This window comes from Pyxicephalus adspersus, chromosome 5 (genome assembly GCF_032062135.1).
Source record: "Pyxicephalus adspersus chromosome 5, UCB_Pads_2.0, whole genome shotgun sequence".
Lineage (NCBI taxonomy): Eukaryota > Metazoa > Chordata > Amphibia > Anura > Pyxicephalidae > Pyxicephalus > Pyxicephalus adspersus.
In genome coordinates, this window is record NC_092862.1 from 128919363 (window position 1) to 128941394 (window position 22032).

Sequence of the window (22032 nt, forward strand, 5' to 3'; positions counted from 1 at the left end):
ATGAAGAAGAAATAGTTTTATGTATTTTTGGCTACCAGTGTGAAACTTGATTCAAATTATATTTATTTATTTCTTAGATGACCATTTATATTACCCTCATGTCAGATATGTAAAGTCTGGGATAAAGGAGGAGCAGAATTGTTCTAAGATTAAAAATGGCAGAAGGCACACCTATATTAGTAAACATGCTACTCTAAATAAATAGGGTGGGGAAGATTATGACTGGCCTTGGCTCCTTCAGTGATTAAAGTAGATCTCAACCCAAATTCCAAAATCTGATGCAAGTGTCCTTGAAGGTTCCCACTTATACTGCTAATCATATATCTAGTAATAGTTACATTCAACTAGATCTGTTCTTGTAATGTTGAAGAGGTTTTGGCCTTCCAATTTGCTTTATTGCTGGTAGAGCTCATGAAGCAGCATGGAAGGCTTTAAAAAGTCAAACTAAACAAGTTTAGTTGAATGTGACTAACTACTGTTCGATACCTCTACAAGTTTTAACATGTGAATGTATCAAAATTGTTTTTTTTTTCTTTTCTTTCCAAGAAAGAATACCTGGTGATCCTGTTCAGCATCCAGTCCTTGTTTATGTTCTTCCTGTTATGGGATGGAACTGTCCTCTAATTGTGCTCTAGCATTGTCACCCTCTCTAATGAGGGGCCATGTCAACACAGCTTTGGTCCACTACTATCAATATCAGGAAGCCAATCTAGAGCAATGGTGTGCAGCTGGAACAAGTTACTATTGCTAGTGGCTGAAAGAGGTCAAGGAAATCAGCACTCGCTGATAACTGAGAGCTTTGATTGCTCTTCATTGCTTTGGCTGGGTTTTCTGATGGTGACAACTTTGGAACATTGGCTGGTGCAATATGTGCCGGTGTGGCCGCTTGTAGTGTCTTACCAAGGGCACATTTTAAAGAATGATCATGAAGGAGAACAGAGGAAGTGCCTGAACAATGACCTTGGTAGCAGGATAACCATGTATTATAAACTATCTACAGACTCAAAAGGCTTTGCAACCTACTATACCAACTTAAAGCTTATTTCAGGTTTTAAGTTCAAGTGATTAAGTTTATCTACTTTGTGACTTTTTACCCTTTTGATTGCTTCAATTGTGGCCACTTCAATATTTCTATCACAATAAGTTCCTTTTAACTTGATGCCCAACTCTGGAAACTTTTCCTGTTTACATTGACCATATACCACACATTATGAGTCTTAATCATGAAGTTTGATTATGGTTGGTTGAATTTTGTATGAAAGGAACCTAACAGTTAATTTTAGTATCATACTTCTAAAACATCCTGAATTTGTGATAAATGAAAAAAATAAAATCATCTCCTCCCTCTATTAATCTACTTCTCTAAGACACTACCTACAGATACACTTCAATATAAATGTTATTGATAATATTCTCCATTCATAAAATATTCTTCTTCTCATTTATCGTCTACTGTCTTTTTTTTTTTTTTTTATTTGACCCCTAATCACCTTACTTCAATTTAGATTTTATAATAAAAAATAAACGTAGAAGATTGCTTGTAAAATTTGATTTAATTGTAGTTACAACCTTTACTCTGAATGAGCCAATGCTGCCATTTCATTAAACCGCTATTCATCACCATTGTGTTTAGATGTACTGTGTTACTGAGCAGCTTACATGACATAATATTAAAGGCGGCCAATATTACAGTCATAAAACTGAACAAAGAATAATAAATCCCCCCCCCCCCCATTCCAGCAGAGTTTCCAACATGAAAAAAAGAACAGCAAGGAAATTGCATGCGGCCTGAATAACAAAAGTAACCTCAAAGTGCCGGGGTCATGTTTTTACAGAATATTTAAATAAATCACTTCCTCCTTTAAGATTGGTAATTGTGACCCGTATTCGGTTCAAAAAATAGTTTTTGTTCTTGTTTGTTCATTAAATTGTAGAATTGAAACCTTGTCTTTTAATATGATGAATGTGGGCAATTTGTAATGTGCTAGAGCACTGTAACAAGGTTGAATATGTCCTACTGCTTTGGGATTCCAGTGGTTCTACACTCCTAACCCTTCCCTTTCACTAATGTACCATAAATAGTGCATATGTTTCCCAAGTAGCAGTTAATAGGAGCACTTTGTGGTTTATGTTTTGGACCTATGGAGACCCGTGCATGCAAATAATATAGGTATAATATACGTATTGTGATTTTGATGGAAGAAAAAAAGAACATGGCGCATCTAGTCTGCTGTCCATGTACCTAATAATTGTCTCTCATCTAGCAGCATTTTGACGAGATACATCTAAAAATCCTCCAGCACTAAAGTTCAGAATGGCTGAGCTGCAATACAATTTTGCCCACTTCTAGAGGCGCTGCATCTACAATATGAAATCGGTACCAACACCAAGCTTGGCATGAATACATTTTTAAAGTGAAAAGCTCAATTTATTGTTCAATCCTTTAAGAGCTTTGCAGACATCCCACCCCAACCCCTCACCTACTATTACATTGATGGCAAATTGAAAAATGGATTTGTTATTTGTACATTTTTTTTTCTTTTAGCTTTCTTTGTGTGTATGTTGTGCTTTTTGGCCTTCAAAAATGTCATTATTTTTTACGTAATTTTTTCTTTTTGCTATTGGGCTGGCCATCTAACTGTTCTGCTTTATTTCTTGGCTTTGGTCTGTGCGCTTTTAATCCTCATCCAGAAGATGCAGAATGTGCCGCTCATAACTCTGGGACCTATCTAGGTGAGCAAATGGACGCAGCAGATTTTCTTATTTCTCATCATTTAAATCCTCTTTTGGTCTTTGTCTTTTGTTCTCTCTCTCTCTCTTCTTTTTTTTCCCCTCCCTCCCTTAATTTTGCAATGCTTTAGGAGCAGACGGGAGAGAGAAAGGTAGGACTTGATGGTTCATGGTGTGCTGTCATGGTTTGTGAATGTTAAGACCATCGCATTTCACGCCAATCACATGTCTGGTTATTGTCTCAGTAAGGGAGTTTTTGGAATCTTTATAACCACTGAAAATTTTTCTTCTACAGGAAATTTCTCATTTTTTAAAGCAAATCAACTGTTTTAATAAAATAAAAAGCAGCCTGTGAAAAGGTTGTTTAGGCTCACCTGTTCTGGTCTCCATTTCTGGAATCTGCACCTATGCATCTATGCAGAATTCAGAATGCTATCCATATAATTTTAACATTCAGTATACAGGTGTGTCAAATGCCTGCACTCCCCACTGTGCGCTATGGTTTCATCTGTTGTCTGTATGTCTGTCTGTTCCTATGTTACTATTGTGTCCTGTTGTGACATAGGAGGTGCAACGGATGGAACCACACAGCATGTCACAGTGTATTAAATATGAAGATCCTGCTGGATGCCATAGCTTAAAAGAGAATGGGGGCTTTAGGAATTTATAGCGAGACTATGGGTCTGATTTATTAATGCTCTCAGAGGCTAGAGAGAATACATCAGTGAAGCTGGTTGATCCAGCAAACCTGGAATAGATTTTTTCAAACCTATTTGCTAGCAAATGTTTTGAATCCTGTACCAGATCCATGCCTGGTTTGCTGGATCACCAAGATTCACTGAGTGTGGAGAGCTTTAATAATTATTCAGACCCAATAGAATTTGCTTCTTTGCATGCTGGTTTACAGGTTACAGGTTCTCCTTAAAGGATTAGTCCACCAAAAGCATTTTTTTAGGATGCTGAGAAGTTTAACTACCTAATGGTTTCTCAAAAACTTGATGTTTAGATCTTTCAGGTCTTCACATCTGCTGCAACATTACAAAAGAGTTCCCTTTATTAAATGTCAGATGGAAGCTGGCTGGTTGCTATGGCTAACAATATATGTTTTGTTGCTTTTTTATACTTGGGTGTCTGAATGTACATGTGCTGGGTATTTAAATGGTTATTTTAGCTTCCAGGTTTATCTGATGTCTTACATGAACTCATCTCAGTTTTTTTTTTTGTAGTTTGTACTGTTTTATTTCCATTTGTTTAGCAAGTATTTGGTTTGTTAGATGTGGCTATATTCAGTGATTTTCACCTTTATGTGAACTGGGTCTCTTGGAGTTTTGTCTCCAGTTGCCAGAGAGTAGTTTATGGTGTGTTCTCTTCCTCGACCATTCCTTGCCGCACTGCCAAACTATTTCACTTGTTTTCCAGTACAAGATGCTCTAGATCAGAGGGAATGTCAAGGCCAGATAGTAACCAACACCTTTGTGAATATATTCAGTTATTACTTCAAACACGTTTTTGTGAAGATCAGCAACACACAAAATATATTGTGCCTTTTTAAATGCATTCTACAACATTTGTCCACATACATGGGAGAGACATAGGAGGATATTCTTACTTGAATATTAGTGTCCTTTGTATATTTATTGCTGTGTAGTAACACAGGATTAAAACAACACACGTACTTTGTATCTGTCTGGAAGATTCTTGTAATAATGACCAGTCACAGCTGCTCTTTTACTTGTGCAGGGTGATTGGTCTTTTATCCACCCCCTGTAGTTTTTGCAGCCGGTCTGTATTGGTTGGAGCTGTTAGGTCTCTCCCACATCCGTTATCCATGTGCAACACATTGATGAAATGACCCATACTTCTACAGGATTATAATTGGGTTTAGTGGGCACAAAGTGGATTTATTGAACTAGAAACCAAAGGGTTTATAATCAAATATTATCCACAGGTACCTAAATAGGGGTTATACACCTTTTGTTTATTGTTTGTTATTTAAAAATATCAACTGGTCAACACTCGATAAGTATGTTTTTGCTTTTTGCTGTGCAATAATTCTTTGATGCAGAGATTATAAAAATGTATATAAAAAATGAAGTTATTTGTGGCTAATGAGAAATTTATATTCATGCAAAAGTTTTTATTTCCCTATGTTGTAAGCAATTGAATGCACACAATTTTTAAAAAATTTTTGGCAGTCAGGTTTGTTGTCATACTAGGAGTAAATAAACTTGGAATTAGTATTCCTAAAATTCTTTCCAATTAGCATAGGTTATTTTCCTTTCAATTAAATAGGTGGTTGTGGAAATCATTGGGGCTGTGTGGAGTTGTATCCTGTTGATCTATAAGGGTGCATCTTTCTATAACTTTCCAGTTGTGTTTTTTTGGCGCTTGGGCTGCATTTTGAGATCATCCCTAGTTATAAATGTATTTATAGTTCTTTTGTGTATGTAAAGTCAAAATTATATTTTTTAGTTTTGGATAAGGTAGGTAAGGGTGAACTTCTGTCAAGTTTTAATTGATGTCTGTCTCTGCTGGGAATATTCACGTGCTTGTATTTGTCCAGGGAACTGTTGTCAAAAGGAAAGTGAGGAGATGTCTACATTTTTAGTTGTTATCTGAGCAATAGTTGGGGATAAACCTTCTAGTGGGGACTTCTGTTCAGGAGACAACTCACTCAAATTTCTTGCTGCGTCTTTAAGACAGAAAGTTAAAAAAATATCTCGGAAGGCTACAGGCAGCAAACAAAATTCTAATATAAGCTGTAGTATAGTGGTGTTTGCAAAAGCAGGGCAATCATTGCCCAATCCTCCCAAGTGTTCAACCCAGAATTTTTTTAAAGCTGGGTGGGAGGAAAATGTAGGTGGGTGGCAGCCCCTGTATTGTGACCCAACTTATTAGTAACCACCAAAAAACAGCAGTGGTTATTGAAAAGTGCTGGGTAGTGCGCCCATCTAAAAGGGGCTGGGGAGAACATTGCTCCTTTTCTGTAGATCATATGCACATAACTGGGCACCATGACAGTCCAGATTATCATATGGTCAGACGTATAGTCATACACACTTCTGTAACGTCCTGCATTGTGAGGCCTTTTACGCCAAATAGGGTCTAATTTTGTTTTCATATAATTCCATGTTATTTCCATGTAAATTTTCAACTGTTTAAAATTAATTCCAGTCTTAATAGTTTTCTATTAAAGGATGCAAATGTGAAGTTCAAATGCTGAGTAACCAGTAAGTATTCATCTTGTGTTGATCTGTCTTTGGGCAGGAGATGATCAAAATAGAATATTCTGATTGGACACTGTAAGTCACTGTTCTCCACAATTAGTGCTTGCGTCTTTCTATTTCATTAGTCACTGAATTCTTTAAAATTATTAGTTGTTGATAAAAGAAGGTTTTTGTGTAGCCACATGTACAGATGAGCCAAGTCGTTTGCATAGCTACCCAACAAGAGACTTTTGTGAACATATGGCGTTCACGGATGAAACTCATCTGTTTACTGTTCTCTGCAATGTTTTCTTATTCACACAAGACACATCCAGAGATTTTATTAATGCAACCGAAATCTGCAAACTGGGATTTTCTCCAGAAACAAGTGGAGTGTCTGCGCTGGGTGTTTGTGGAGACTAATTGAGACCAGTAGACATGTAGCACACATGGATGATTCTGCTCCGGCTGATGGCTGGCACATGTGAAACGACTCCAACAAGGTTCAGCCACTGAGTTTTCTCAATTGAATTTTTATAATGTCTGGTAAACCTGAGTGAATTTGTTCATTTGATGTGAGTTTATACACTGCAGGCACAGTGTGTGCCCGTCCTGAGACGGAAAAGTAAATGCATTTTTTAAAAAAAGTTGGTATACATAGAGACAAAACGAATGCTTAAGGTTCAGTAATACTGTTAGGCAAGTTAGGAAAATACATATCTGGCTTAAATGTTGCTTCACCATATCTGGTTTAATAGGACAAAATAACTATTGATAAGGTGAAGTTTTTGTTTTGATTTCATTTCAGAATTAAAAACTTATTTTTTTTACACTTGTTACATTTGTTTAACAATTTCCCCAGTTGAGACACAGACTGCAATAAAACACTATAGAACACTCTTTTTCAAAAAGTGTAAAAAATATCAGTTGATGTTGGGCTTTAACTCAAAAGCACAAAAGTTCTGTTCAATTAGGCAAATGTAGAAATTATGGGTGACGTGTGTAAAAACTTATATGAATAGACCCTTATGATTTATTGGAGTGATAGGTGGTGCTATATTATTTGTGAACTGATACTCAGAATAACACTCAAAATCACCAAATTGCACCAAATTTTCATGTCGTAAATTCAGCTGATCTGAAAGTTAGTGAATTGGGTAAAAAAGAATAGAATTGTTGGAATTAGTAAATGTTTCAGTGATAATATTAGCACATTCATTATGCTTTAGTGCAGTCTTTCTCTACCTTGTTACCCCAGAACAACCTTAAAGATTAATTTCAGGTTTCAAGAAACCCATGATAAAAATATTTTAATTCAGAGTTGGTGGGAAGAATGCCCCTATTCTGGTGATAATTAGGAAAAAAATACCCTATACAGTGTTAGTCAAAATGCCACTCTTCTAGACTGTAGAAAAAGATCACTGGTGCCATCTTACTGGCTCTGCCAAATGGCATTGACTTGGAACTTTGCAGGCACCATCAGATGGGAGGTAAATCAACCAAACCTCAAAGAACCCCTTTAAAACCATTGAAGGAACCCACTAGTTTGAAAAAGCCCTGGTTAATATTAGCTGTTTTACTGTTTTGACAGTCAATGTTTTTTTAGTTGTCTTCCTATATTTTCCTGGAACTGAATCTAACATCAGGGCTGCTAAAAAAAAACTTGTAAGAACAAAATATTACTTTTTTTTAAAGCTGAACCCAAAACAATAATTTTTGTATTTGTTTCCATACTATGTAATACCCATGCAGAGAATCATTCATTCAAGTGAATCATCAGCATCGTTGCCTACATCTACACCTTATATGTAAGGATATGTGCGTGTAAAATAGTGTATATTTTAAAGCAGAACCCCATAACCTAGCACTGCTTTGGTGGTGTTAATTAAAAAAAAACAAAACAACTTGTACATACCGTATTCTAGCAGGGTTTCAGCTGGTCCACTGACTTCACACCAGCTTCCTCTTCTCCCTCCAACAGAAAGAGGGGGCAATCATTTATCATGGACTGGACAGCTCTTACGCAAAGACATACGAACGCCACTCAGTCCTGCAACACAACCTGATTGATGCCCCCTAGAGGACATGCAAATCACAGGCTAGGCTCACAGGAAAAGGGGTGTCCCTAGAGAACTGAAGATGTTGGAAGCCATAATCTCACTAGAGCATTCAAAGGGTAGAAATAAAAAAAAAAAAAAAACTTTTCAACAGCTGTGACCACTATTTCAGGCTGGTTGTTCCATATTTTTGCTGTTGTAAATGTTAAGATTTGTGAATTGGGTTCTATCAGTACTATTTGTTGTTTAGTAACATTCACCCCAGGGAGTTAATCGTTTCTATTGATTCGGGTGACCCATAGACTTGTATTGTGGGAAGGAACAGTGAAATAGTGGCATTGTGAAGCAATGTAAAGCAGACAGCTAAACCTCAGTTATATTCCTTTCAACTTCTCATCATGAGCAACAGGAACAGCCTTTCTGCCCACATTATAATAGACGTGGTTTGATAATGTGTAAAGAATAAAAATTGCAACAAATATGCTCCAAGCAGTTAATTTAAATTTCATACACTGGTGCATACAGTATGGAGATGAATTGGAGTTAAAGCTTTCAGTTTCTAATGCATAAACGTCATGTCCACATATTGGCATTCCTTTTATTGCATGAAGTTAGAATTGTTTGTCCTTATGTCAAGGTGGTAAACAGTAATACTGTATCACTGTGTTTGTGCCTCCCACACCGTTTCCTTAATACATTGCTTCAAAATTTTGGCCGGTTTCTTTGTTTTTCTGTAGAGTCGGGGTTTTATGCTTGTTTTTCTGCATGTTAATATGATACATTTGGGTTCTTTTAGAAACCTGCAATAAAATTTATATGGAAACCAATCGACTGCTGACAGCTAAGTAACAAAATATTTTCAGTAGAAGATGTTTGCAATGACCTAGATATTTGTCTCAGTACTGGTTTCATTTAAAGTAAATCTGTTGATAAAATTAGTTGTCAAAAAAAATCTGTTCCTGTAATACTTACCTCCTAACGTAAATACTTACCTCCCCTGCTGACTGCACTGCGGGATATCCCTCTGGTGTAAAAAACAAATCATTCTGGTGTAGAAACGAACACTTCCCGCACCTGATTCCCCACTACCTCCATCCGTTCATCCCACCAACCCCTAGTTCATTACTATGTACTGTAGTGCTATAGGTATGAGCAGGAAGAACCAATGAATGAATCGGACACTTCTTTGCAAGAGGTATGTACGATCTTCTTTTGGAGGGACAGCTTTTTGGCCATTTTGTTTCACATTCACTGGTCTAAAGCAAATATGTAGTTTATCACTACTAATGTCTTCTACTGAAATGTTTAGTTATTTACCGTGGTGGTCATTTCGCTTCAGTATTTTTTGGGCCACTTGTCAAAAAATGTAGGAACTTTGGACCTGATTTAATAAACCTCTCCAAGGCTTGAGAGGATACACTTTTATCAGTAAAGCTGATTATTATTATTATTATTAAACAGGATTTATATAGCGCCAACATATTACGCAGCGCTGTACAATTAATAGGGATTGCAAATGACAGACTAATACAGACAGTGATACAGGAGGAGAGGGCAGGAAATCGGGCCCATTGATGGTGGCCTGCAAGGTTTGCACCTTTAAATGTGGGTCTCGCAAAGAAGGAACCAAGGACATACAAAGTAAATAAAAAATAAAAATAAAAGACAAAATGTATATTAACTTTAAAAAAAATAATAACCCTAAATCTCTAATCCCTACACAAATATGTTTTTCATTCGATAAAATCACAGCGATATATTATTTACAGCCCCCTGGTGAATTAGAAGATCATATGATAACTAGACAGATGTAGTTTTAATTAGCAGCACATAAAACCAGTATCAGACATACAGATGTTCATTAGACGGCTCACACAGGTCCTCTTTGCTAGGGAAGTACTATGTCAACTTCATAAATGAAGGATTATGTTTACACATATTTTGTCAGCAAGGCAAAGTGGTTCTGGAAGCATGTCAGAAAAGTAAGATAAGATCTGCTCCCGTAAATCCAGCCAATTCATTTACTGGTGAATTACCATACACGATCCCCTTTCAGCCTGCTTGAAATTGAAGCCTCAGTCATTTGTATTCATTACGCAGTGAGTGATACGATACGCTCTTCATTATCGCTTTCTTAACACCATGGCAGTCTGCTAGACTGTAGTGAGCAGTGATACTGAATGCCATCTGGAGGACAAGCTTCTGTACTACCCGATTAGTTTTCTTACTGCAAGCAGAAATTGCACATTGCGCCTTTGGCAGGTTATAAAGTGCTATTGCACCTGATCAAATTGTGTAAAATGCTCAGAGATGAAGTCTTAAATTGTAAGTTTACAATAAGTCAATTAACTGTGCCAGAACCAAAAATATAGTTTTAATGACATTTTAATATTAATAAATTCTTCTAACCTGAGTTATTACATTTATGTCAGAAAATGGTGATTGTGGCAGGTTAGATACAGAAATCAAAATTCAGCGTCGATCCCAAAACTACTGCACTCTTAAATTGATTGTCCGATGACAATTAAAAGGACAAAGTCACTTTTATAGTATATGTTCAGAACTCTAAATTGACAGCGTGTCTCATACAATGAAATGCTGGTAATTCACACCTCCTAGATAATCTAATATAGAATTAGTACATAGCATATTCAGAAAATTTCGAAAAATGAACAAACCTTTGGTAGTTTGATGGGTAACCTTGTCCGGCTGTTCTGTTGAATGTTGAGACTGTTACTTACTCTATGGTGTTCTCCCCAAAAATTTGGGGAGAAGCTGGATGGGAAAAAGCTGTAGGCAGGTACCGACCTCCGTATTGTGAGCCAACTTTTCAGTAACCATCCAAAATCATGCAGTTACTAAATCCCTTATCCCTATCCATATTTTTAAAGCCACCTCTCCCCAACAATTCATGTCACCTCATGTTGAAGCTTGTAAGGGTTGATGGTTGATCATACTGGATTAAAAAGTGTTTGGGCCCAGCACAGGAAGGAAAGCTCTTATCAGTCGAATGGGTTAGAATTTCATCCATGATTTAGACGTAAACTATGACATGTGGATAAGGATTGGCCAAGCAAGTCCTAATTTGCCGAATTCCCTGTCATTTGATTTTTAGAGCTATGAGGCCCCAAAAAAGTTTTTTTAGTAAATACAACAAATGTATTGCATTTTTAGGTCACTTTGCCTCTACAATATGAAATCAGGTTTGATATGAACATTACTTGGCAGAAGTTTACTGTAAACCTTGAATAACACAGCCTATAATACTTTATAGTTTGATCTTTGGTAATTACCCAGGGTTTCTCTGCGGAGTTTGCTAAACCTGGCAGTTTATGGCAGTGGATGGATGGCGCGGTATACACAGAGGACATTTTTGCAGTGTACATAACATTCCTCGCGCAGCTGTGTCTATGGAAGTAAATGATCTGACTCTATTGATTTCCTCCTCACCCCTCAGAAGTGGCTGTTCTGCATTGTGCTTTTATTGCTTCTCTAGTATTTTGAAGAAACGGGATATGCTTTGGGTAGACCATCAAATAGTGAGCATTGGAAGCAATCTCGAACAGTCAAAACACTTCATATTACCTCACGGATGCATTAGGCGATCCAGAATGCCTTGTATGTTTTCACCATGACAACATGAAACCCGGGCCGGTAAAACTAAACCCTTGTTTGTTGCATTCTGTAATGACAAACCACAGATGGGAACACAGTATGCTTAATGGTGCAGCTGTTTTTAATATGGGCACTGCCAGTCAGACAGAAAATTCCAGTTATTTCCTGTACCATCCGCATGTCTGCGACGGTCTAAATATTAAACCATGTGTGCTTCCGGTGATGTCCTGAAATGATGAACCATATTTATCTAGTAAAGATCACTCCGACAAGTCAAAGGTCTATTTTTTAAGGATAGTTGCTAAGATTATTTGCTATTTTTATTTTTGCAGACTCATTGCCTATTCATTAGTGATTTCTTTTGTTTTTTTTAGTAACAATGCTAAAGTACAATGTATTCCCAGTATGTGTATCTTGAGTTAATATTGTTATGTTCCCCCTAGAGCCCAATCACATTCACATTACAATGTGTGAATGAGTGTATTTTAAATCTGTTCTATTTCAATGGCAGCCAATGCACCACAGAACAGCCAAAATCAGAACTGTCCCATTTTTTTCCTAACACAATTCCCCAAAACACATATAGAAGGCATATTGTGGTAGCTACCTGCTACCGTTTAGCGTGCTGAAGTGCTGTTCAAAAGGAATACTACGGTAACACATTTCCCCATGAATAGACCCCAAAAGCAAAACCCACTAAAATTTATAAGTTTTAATGCGTTAATGTGTTTTTCAGGATTTTAAAATTTGCTTCTTTTAATAAATTAAAATCCTTCCTCCATTAAGATCCTTGATCTCACTTTTGTTGTCACCGTGTAACACAGACCTCTGATAGACTCAATTTTAAGTTTGGCTTTAAGGTCCATTTTAAGGCAACCATTGGCCCACCTCAATCTTTTCCACCCATTTTTGAAATTCATTCTCTTCTGTACGGCTTCTTTTTCAAAAGGTAAGAGTGGTAATTCTTTACTACAGCCCTGGCACAACCCCAGCTGGTCTTGTTACCCTCCATGTCCCTCAACAATGTCATTACATGGCCACTGAAGTATTCAGGAACCTGAGAAGACCTTGTCAATGGACAGCATATGGGGACTTTCATTATTGATAGGCAGTGACCTGGGTAGCTGAAGAAGGATCATCTAACTCTGCGGACTATTGCACATTAATTAAATAAGTTCTATAAGCCTTAGTCTGATAACAGTTCAGCTTTTGTAACTAATATCTATAATAAAAAGCGCATAGTAAATGAAAATACACTATAGTCTCTCTCTAACTGACAATAAATGTGGTGACGCTTCTATTATATCTGTGTATTATCTCATTAGTTCTGTCTTCACTTCTATCTTGTATAAGAGTTATAGTTGATATTTTTTTCTTTATGAAATACTCCAATCTATGACCTTGTCAGTCACCTCTTATTTCCCACAAGAGGAAAAACATTTACCCACCATTTGTGTTGCATATCCTAAACTCGTAAACTTCACTCCACTACAGAGCAGTTATCCAGCGGGGAGCTGTTTAAACATTTGATGTTAACAAGTAACTGAAGGGTCTAGACAAATTTATAATTTCAGGGAGATTGGGATTCGAGTGAGACCACATTGGTGTTGACAAATGACAAATATTCCACATGACTAGAAACACTCCTTTGTAACCGATCTGTGTTTCCAGATAACAGTTTTATGTTTTTGTTTTATGGAACCTGTAATTTATTCTGTCAGTAGGGTAGGTTTTTCTTTTTTCAAATCCTTCTTTTGAAAATTTGTAATAAAATATTCCAGCTTTAGTGCAGAGCTGAAAAAATCTCAGGATCACAAAGATTTACCATACAAATATGTATATATCTTACTCGTATAGCTGCAATGATCTTTTCACAATTTAGGATCCTTCATTCTCTGCTTCCAATGGTTGCACTCACACATCAGGTGAATGTAGATGAATTGGCTGATGAAATTCTATACACAAAGCAAATTATAAATAACTAGATATGAACATAAATTTTGACCGAAAAAATATTGATTTGTTAAAAATGTTAATGTTGTATTAAAAATAATCATCTAATAAATATGAATTATGATCAGTTCTAGCAAAACGTACCAAATTTGTTTGATTGATCAGAAGGGATTACCAAAATTCTGCCATAGTTTATAGTCTAGGTAAAACTGAATATTAAATCAATTAAATTAGGGACCCTTGTTAAGCGATTTTCATTCTGTTACATCATTTTAGTTGCATTGAATAATCATATTGATGCCTGTATGGCTAACTGACTTTACCCCCCATTTCGCTTGTCTCATTCAACAATAAAAGGGCATCGGTTCATTTCTGAAGCATTTCTGCTCCTCACTCATTTCAGCTTCTTCACACCATTAGGACTACAACACTGAGTAACCTGCTACAGCCTTGATTTGTTAGAAGTGCAGTCTTTTTTTTTTTCTTTCCCTGCACTGCATGGGTTAAACACTCATTTAGGTCTAGGATTTATATAAACTTTAGAATTGCGCTCAAATGTCTTTCCTAAAGTCTGTGCTATGTAAACTCTGTTCTCTGCATCCACAACCACATTGAAACTTAAAAAGAAGGTTTGTATCTGATGTCCGGATTGTGGTGGATCTAATTGGTGGATTGCTATGTTACAGTGTATTGTGGACTGGTATAATATAGCAGAGAAAACTGACCTGCTAAGGAGATAAATTGTGAGCCCCCTGGTTATATCTGTATTTTAATATCTGATGGGTTGTACCTGTATTATTTTTAGCTTCTAGTAGAAAGATGCATTTATCTGGAGTTGTTCTGTAACGTTTTTGTAATTCATACTTTTCATTGCTCATCAGAGTGACTTTTAGATGAGATTAGTTTTGGGAATACACCCTATTATTTAGCATACATAGTTTACTTAATGCGGACATATCTTAATTAACAAATGGCTATTATAATTTGCCATTTTGCTATTAGATGAGTTGAAAAATATCTGACACACAGACTATAATTAATTACAGTCTCCATTAAACACAATGTTAAAATGTTATCTGGATCAGTTACATAGGAGTGTTACCAGTCATGTAGAATAATTGCCTGTGTCAAAACTAATGTAGTCTCACCTGAATTCCAATCACATTGAAATGATTTATTTGTCTAGAGCTTTAACCAACTTGTCCTTTTTAGCTCTTTATAAACATATGTGAGTAGCTGATATGGAAACTAAAGGCAACCAAAAACTCTGGCTGATTTCCCCAAGTAAGGAATACAACCTAACCTACATATCACAGCTGCCAAAAATATCTTGTAAGCATTTTCTCTAATGGCTACCCTGAGCCCAACTAATTGACATGTTGGATTGTCACTGCTAAACTGAAGCCACCCCAACACATTCCAATATTCACAGTCTGACAGATGTGTGGTCAAAATGTGAGTTGTGACAGGGTGTCCCATGGCTTGGCTAGGAAGGTCTTACATAGGTGTAGGTGGTGTCCAGGCTTTTGTTTACAAATGGCTCCAGGAATATTGTTAGTTCTCCAGACTGTTGGCTTTTTAGAAAAAGCCAGTTTTAAGGATCCCGGAGCCAACCAAGGAAGAGTTGAGAGGGATCCTTGGCCACCCAGTCCATGTCTGGGTCTTCACACGGAGCTATAGAAAACATTTTCTTTTTTTTAGGAGGATCAGCAACAGACTGCTGTGAGCTCAGTGGCTTTCCCAATACTTGAAGGAAAAGAGCTCTAGAGGAAAATGTGGCTGAATAGCCCCATCAGCAAAAGAACTTTGTATTGTGCTGTATTATTAGCCAGAGAGGGATCTACTAAAGAGGTAGTTAATGGCTGTTACACCTACCTCTTCCTCTCTAAAGCGCAGATATCTCTCTCCTACGCATGCGGGCAGTTCTGCCTCCCCCAAGTTTTATCAGTTTCACTCATCCCGCCTGCCAATCAGGAAATAGCCTCTTAATCATCCCTGGCTTTTTCGCTAGCTCAGACACAGAACTTCGTACAACGTGTCTCCACTAGTGCCGAATCCCCTAGCTCTGCTCAGTATTTCCTCTATATCTGCTGTTTAACTCAGTGTTCTCCCTGTCCAGCTTTCGTGTTAAACCCATATTGCCCAGTCTGGCGTTTCCCTGCCTGTTCCTTTGTGCTATTCTAGTGTTCCTCTGTGTCTGCATCATTCCCCGTGCCACTTGTGCCTCCTGCAGTTCCCTGTGTCCAGGTTTATTTTCTGGATTTCTGGTTCTTTACCCCTAGCTTGTTCCTGACCTTTTTTGCTCGCAATCTGCCTTGACCCCTGCCTTTCTTAACAATTCTTCTGCCTAGTGACTTGGAACCGTGCATCATCCTGCCCACCCTAGTGTGCACAAGGACCGCAACCTGGCACTTACCAGCAGTGCAACATCCTCACCACTAGAGCTCTGGAGAAGACCTGATTACTGCATAGATTCTGCATCTTGGCCTTTCTCGGATCATACCATTTCTGTGCAAACCGTAGCGCCCTCTAGAGGCTCCGTCTCTCCAAGCAAGACAGTGACCAGCCGGGTTAAGATTTGTTTCGTTATGTTTTATCATTGTGTTTACTGGCATCCTTGTACTTAAATAAAGTACCCAGACAGGAGCCTCAACTTTGATGAAAAACTGATGGTGTTCATTTGAACTGCTGCAAGTCTGGTGCATCAAGCAATCCGCAGCAAGCTCAGATGATGTATACAGAAGGTATGCAGTTCAGTAAATGTATTGTAACTCTTAGTAAGGTATAAAATTTTCAGTTAAAACAATCATGTAGAAAGTGTAGAGAGTAACTTTGACAAGGGCCAAATTGTGATAGGTAGACAACTGGGTCAGGTTTACTTTAAACCAGCATGTCATTTGGTAAGTTATCATCCCATAGTAGTGCGTACGTGACAGAAGTGGACTAAGAACAAAAACTGATGAACTAATGAAGGTTTATGGATGATCAAGGCTCAGTGATACACATGTAGTTTCCCATGTTGCCCTCTTTCTATTGCCAAATACCCCTTTTGATGGACACTTTGGCATCAAAGCAGCAAGAGGTGGCCTAGTCTAATGAATCACATTTCCTTTAGGAATCATGTGGATTTCTGGGTTTGTATTGTTTACTTGGCAAGGAGATAGTGGTAGTATTTACTATGGGAAGAAGGCAGACCAGCTAACATCTTGGTGCCAAATACTACAGGGGACCTTCAGAGGTCTTGTGGTGTTGATACCTGTTTTGGCAGCAGAGTGTGAACCTACATAGAAATAGGCAGGTGGTTTTATTGTTTTGGCTGATCAGTGTATATTCTTCAGGTTAATACAAATGGTAGCCAAAGCTGTGGAACAAACCACTTTGGCCACAGGCTATGAAATGAAATTTATGCAAAATAAAGAGATAATTTGTCTCCAGAACTATTCATATATGAATTGTCAGTTAGAGTTTAAAAATGTGCAAAAGAATGTCATTGTACTTTGAGCAGAACCTTCGTCTTTTCACAAGAATAATTAAATTGGTGAAAGTCTTTAGTGGGGCCAAGTGACCAAAATGAAACCTAATCCTTTATCTGACTGGTTGAAAGAAGTACTGTTACCAGAGTACAGAACCAACAATCATTTTATATATATATATATATATTTATATATATCATGATGTTGATCATCCCCTTCTAATACAAATCATGCGCTCCATTGGTATCTGTGACACTGCTCTCTCTTGGTTTGCTTCCTATCTGTCTGACCGCTCCTTTCAAGTTTCTTTCAATGGTAACTCCTCCTCACCCACTCTCCTCCCTGTTGGTGTCCCCCAAGGGTCAGTCCTTGGACCGGTCCTCTTTTCTCTGTACACCTCCTCTCTCGGTAGTCTCATATCCTCCTTTGGCATACAGTACCATCTGTATGCTGATGACACCCAAATTTATCTGTCCACCCCTGACCTGTCTCCCTCAGTCCTGGATAAGGTCTCATGCTGCCTGTCGGCCATCTCATCATGGATGTCTGACCGATTCCTGAAACTCAACCTGGATAAAACAGAACTCATCATCATCCCCCCCTCAAATTCCAAATCCCCCCCTGACATATATCTAACTGTTAACAACACTGTTATTCGGCCCTCCCCTCAGGCACGTTGTCTTGGTGTCACCTTTGACTCGGCCCTCTCATTCACCCCCCATATTCAGAACATTTCCAGGTCCTGTCACTTTCACCTACGCAACATCTCCTTCTCGCTGGTATTCCACTAACACGACTCTCTCCTCTACAATCTATTATGAATGCTGCAGCCAGACTCATCCATCCTTCCCTCCGCTCCTCCTCCACTGCATCTCTTTGTAGTTCTCTCCATTGGCTTCCTTTTCACCTTAGAATCAAATTTAAGCTCCTGTGCTTTGCCTTCAAATCCCTACACAGTTATTGTCCCACTTACATCTCTGACATGGTTAAAAAATACTCCCCTTGCCGCTCTCTCCGCTCCTCCAATGACCTACTAATGACTTCCTCACTCATAACCTCATCACACGCACGAATACAAGACTTTTCTAGAGCTGCACCAACTCTCTGGAATGGTCTTCCTCGTCCTATTCGGCTTGCTCCTACTTTCTGCTCATTTAAAAGAGCACTCAAAACCCATTTTTTCAAACTTGCCTACCCGGCTTCTTCTGTCATTTGAAACCATCACTACTTCCCACACTACATATCTCACATCCTTTGTGTGTGAAATTCCCCCACCTACTAGATTGTAAGCTCTTCGGGGCAGGGTCCTCTCCTCCTTTATCACTGCCTGTATTAGTCTGTCATTTGCAATCCCTATTTAATGTACAGCGCTGCGTAATATGTTGGCGCTATATAAATCCTGTTTAATAATAATATATATATATATATATATGGCATAAATCTATTTATATTCAGATCGTCAGTATAAAATAAAAGTATAGATATGAAAAAATTAATCCTACCTGTATCCTGTGAGTTCCTTATGTATGAAAAAAGTTAATATATCAGCAGCCAAATATGTTCAAGATATTGGATCCACACATCATCTCACAATATAAGAAATTATGTGATCTGCTTGCAGTTTACAGCATTGAATTTATCTAGAATCTGAAGTTGTGCCCAACTTTAAGCATCTGTATTTTAAATGTTCAGTGTTGATAGAAGCTTTTTGATGAAATATGTTTTTATATTAAACCTATTGTGTTTGTATCCTAAATTATATATTTACCATATGCTTGGGTGCTACAAATCGTGTTCCTTTATTTAGTTAGCACGTAGCGTGGCTTAAAATACACCTGTCAATGGAGAAGCACAAGGGCTGCCATTGCCAAACATCCTCTGAAACTGTTAAGTGCCTGATTATTAGTTCTTTTGAGCCAATGATCTAGAACTACCTTATCTCTGTACTTGTTCTGGATCAGCAACAAGTATGGAAAACTTGGGTTCCATTAAAGACATCAGCATGACAACCAGGGGACTGACATTCTCAGCCTATTTAGATGTAAAAAATCCCCAAGACTTATCCTATTTAGGGTTGCCACCTTCCAATAAAACTATACATTTAGAAATACATAAGAATGCACAGCCCAAGGGCTTATAGTTATTCACCTGTTAGGGTGAAACCAGAAATTAGGGAGTTTTGTGGCACAAAAAATTGGAGTTGGTATTTAAAACATCAAGATGTGTATTTACTTCTTTCTCATGCCAGAGAACCGCTGCCTCTTGGAAGATACCACATGTAGCGTCTCCCAGCAAAAGCTCCATAGAAAATGAATGGGGGCGCGGGATAGGGACACTGCCACCTGCTGATTGTTTACAAAAGAGGCCTGGCAACCTGCCAAGTTTCTCCTAGAAAAATGACTGTGTTGCAAATTTTAAAAATGCATTTTTACACAATGCTTTAAGATACACAGACAAATGATTGTTTTAAAGTGGTTAACGCTTGATCAGAAACTATAGACATGCAAGATTTGGACATAGGTTCACTTAATGTATAAACATCATTTATTTTTTAGTAGTTGTAGTAATTGTTTAACACAGCTGGATCTCCAATAATTCTGTTCCAATATTAAAGTCCCCAGGAAAACAAACATGGACTACAGTAAAGAATTTCTTATCAATTTCTGCTCTTTAAAAAAAAATGTTTTGGAACCATGCCGTTTTATTCAGTATGATGGTGTTTGCCATAATGAAAACATCTGTGGGTGGTCAAAAGAAAACCTGCTTCACTTGAAGAAGAGTAGTGCTGTACATGAACCCCTGAACATTGTTTTCTTTTTAGCAACTAGTAATGGAGATAAAATGATATAGAGACACATGCTAATATAGTAATAATTGTTGGAGAATGTTGTCTATATTGTTTGCAGTATAAAGGTCAGTAAAGTCAAGTTCTGCAGATCTGAAGGGTTCTGTTGCTGTCTTGCATTATTTTGCTGTTCATCAGCTCTGGAAACTGTGTAGGAATGCAGTCATGTGACAACACATGTTCATTTATAATTGTCAAGTGGATAAACCTTCCCAAGACATTTGGTATTTAGGGAACACTTTGTGATCTTAAGATCATCATTTGTTTTCAATAATAATCTCCTCTCGTTACAAGGTTGTGTAAAGTTATTTTTTCCATTGTTTGTCATAGTGATAAATAGGATGGCTGCCAGAAAGTTATTCTGAAAAGTAGATGTGTTTCTGGCCGAGGATGAGTGGAGGAAGGCTGTATGTACCCTCCATGGTGGTCTGTAGAATTAAAGCATTGCTAGACATCATGTATGCAGACTCCATTATTGCCTAGACCTCCCATTGCAATGCTCTTTGGCTGTTTCACCTGTTTCAGATTTTCTGCCCTTGTTATCTTTGTTCTGCAATCTTTTTTTTTTGTTTGTTTTAATTCTACTCTTCCTGATCCTTTGTTTTGTAGAGTTCTGCAGTGGGCAGATTCCCGTATGTTACTTTTAATATGAACATGGTATTGAATTGGACCAGGTAGATAAATCCAATTGTGGGATGGTAGTGCAATGACTGTACAAGGGATCAAGAATCTTCTGTACTCTGATTGCAAAGTATGCAGGAAAGTTTACATGATAATATATTCTCAGTCTGTTGTATAACAGATTCTCTAACAGTCTTCTGTGCAACAGTTTCATAAAAGCAGTCTCATGTAATCTTATGTATTTGCATCATTTTTATCTTCCAGGAAACCCTGGCAAGTGGGTATCTAGATATATATATATATATATATATATATATATATATATATATATATATATATATATATATATATATTTTATTCTGTCCTTGTGGTAGCAAACATTTATGCCCATTTCTGTGGCTTATATGATTTTCAGATTCAGCAATGTGTTATTATGTATGTTTATAAAAACCTAACATGTTTCACTAGTTTGCATCTTTAATGAGACAATAACATTTTCCCATTCAAAGCAAATTAATGGTTTGTTAAGCCCTCCTACTTTAACTCCAGTTATACTTACCAGTAGTATCTTGCTCTTCCTGTGCACACCAAAGCTGGAGAAAACAGACTTTGCTTGTTTTGGAGTTGTTTTGTTTTAAGGAACACCAGGGACATCATTTCAATCTGTTTTTAATGAATAGATTTTAAAAAAGTAATGACCCTGGGGTAATTGATAGTAGATAATTTGAAAGTATTCCTTAGTGCTGATTATTTGTTAATCATTGGCTCCTTGAAATAGACATTTAGTGCCTCACGTAGATAAAATGACTAACATAACGATTGTTTTCCATGTAAAAAAAAAAGAAAAAAAATCTGAAATGATTGTTTTAGAATTGATTTAGAATAGTTTTGCAGCCCATCTGATTGATTCTTCTTTAGAATAAATACTTTAGAGATGTTTGAAAGCATTCGAAATGATAGTGTCAATCCTATTTATTTATGACTGTATCAGATCTATCTATATATATATTTCATTGTGTATGGGCAACATTAGGAATTTTCAGGCATGTCTGAAAAGGCTCTTAAGAATGTAGTAAAAAAAAAAAATAGGAACCAATCATTTTTACTTGAACTGCTTATTTTTTATTGGTACTATGGTTTGTGGCATGTGGCAAATCCCTTCCTGGCATATCTTGCGTGAATAGGTCGAGGTTACTTTTACATTAATATTTTGTTACTGGGTGTTCAAAATCCTTGATTTCCTTACAGCTTTCGATTGCAAATACACTTGTCTTCTATGTGCCATTTTTTGTTCACTGCATTTTATGTTTTATGTATACAAGATCAAATGTAAAAAATTTAAATGTATATCTTGTGTAACATTTCCACATGTGCCTTGTATTACACCTTAAGCAGTCTTCTTACATTATGAATGCAGCTTTTTAAAATTCTTACCACTTTCAAGAAGCCAATATTTGCTTTATATTCTCCCCATAAAGCCATAGCACCAGCTCACCACAGTTCTGTGTGCCCAGCCGCTCTATAAGTGCCGC

General features: G+C 37.3%; 1 protein-coding gene across 2 annotated transcripts in view; it reads left to right on the forward strand.

Annotated features, from left to right (window-relative positions):
• MPP7 (MAGUK p55 scaffold protein 7) overlaps positions 1 to 22032 on the forward strand; it is a 235597-nt gene that overhangs the window by 164975 nt on the left and 48590 nt on the right. The gene's annotated exons all lie outside the window — the stretch shown is intronic.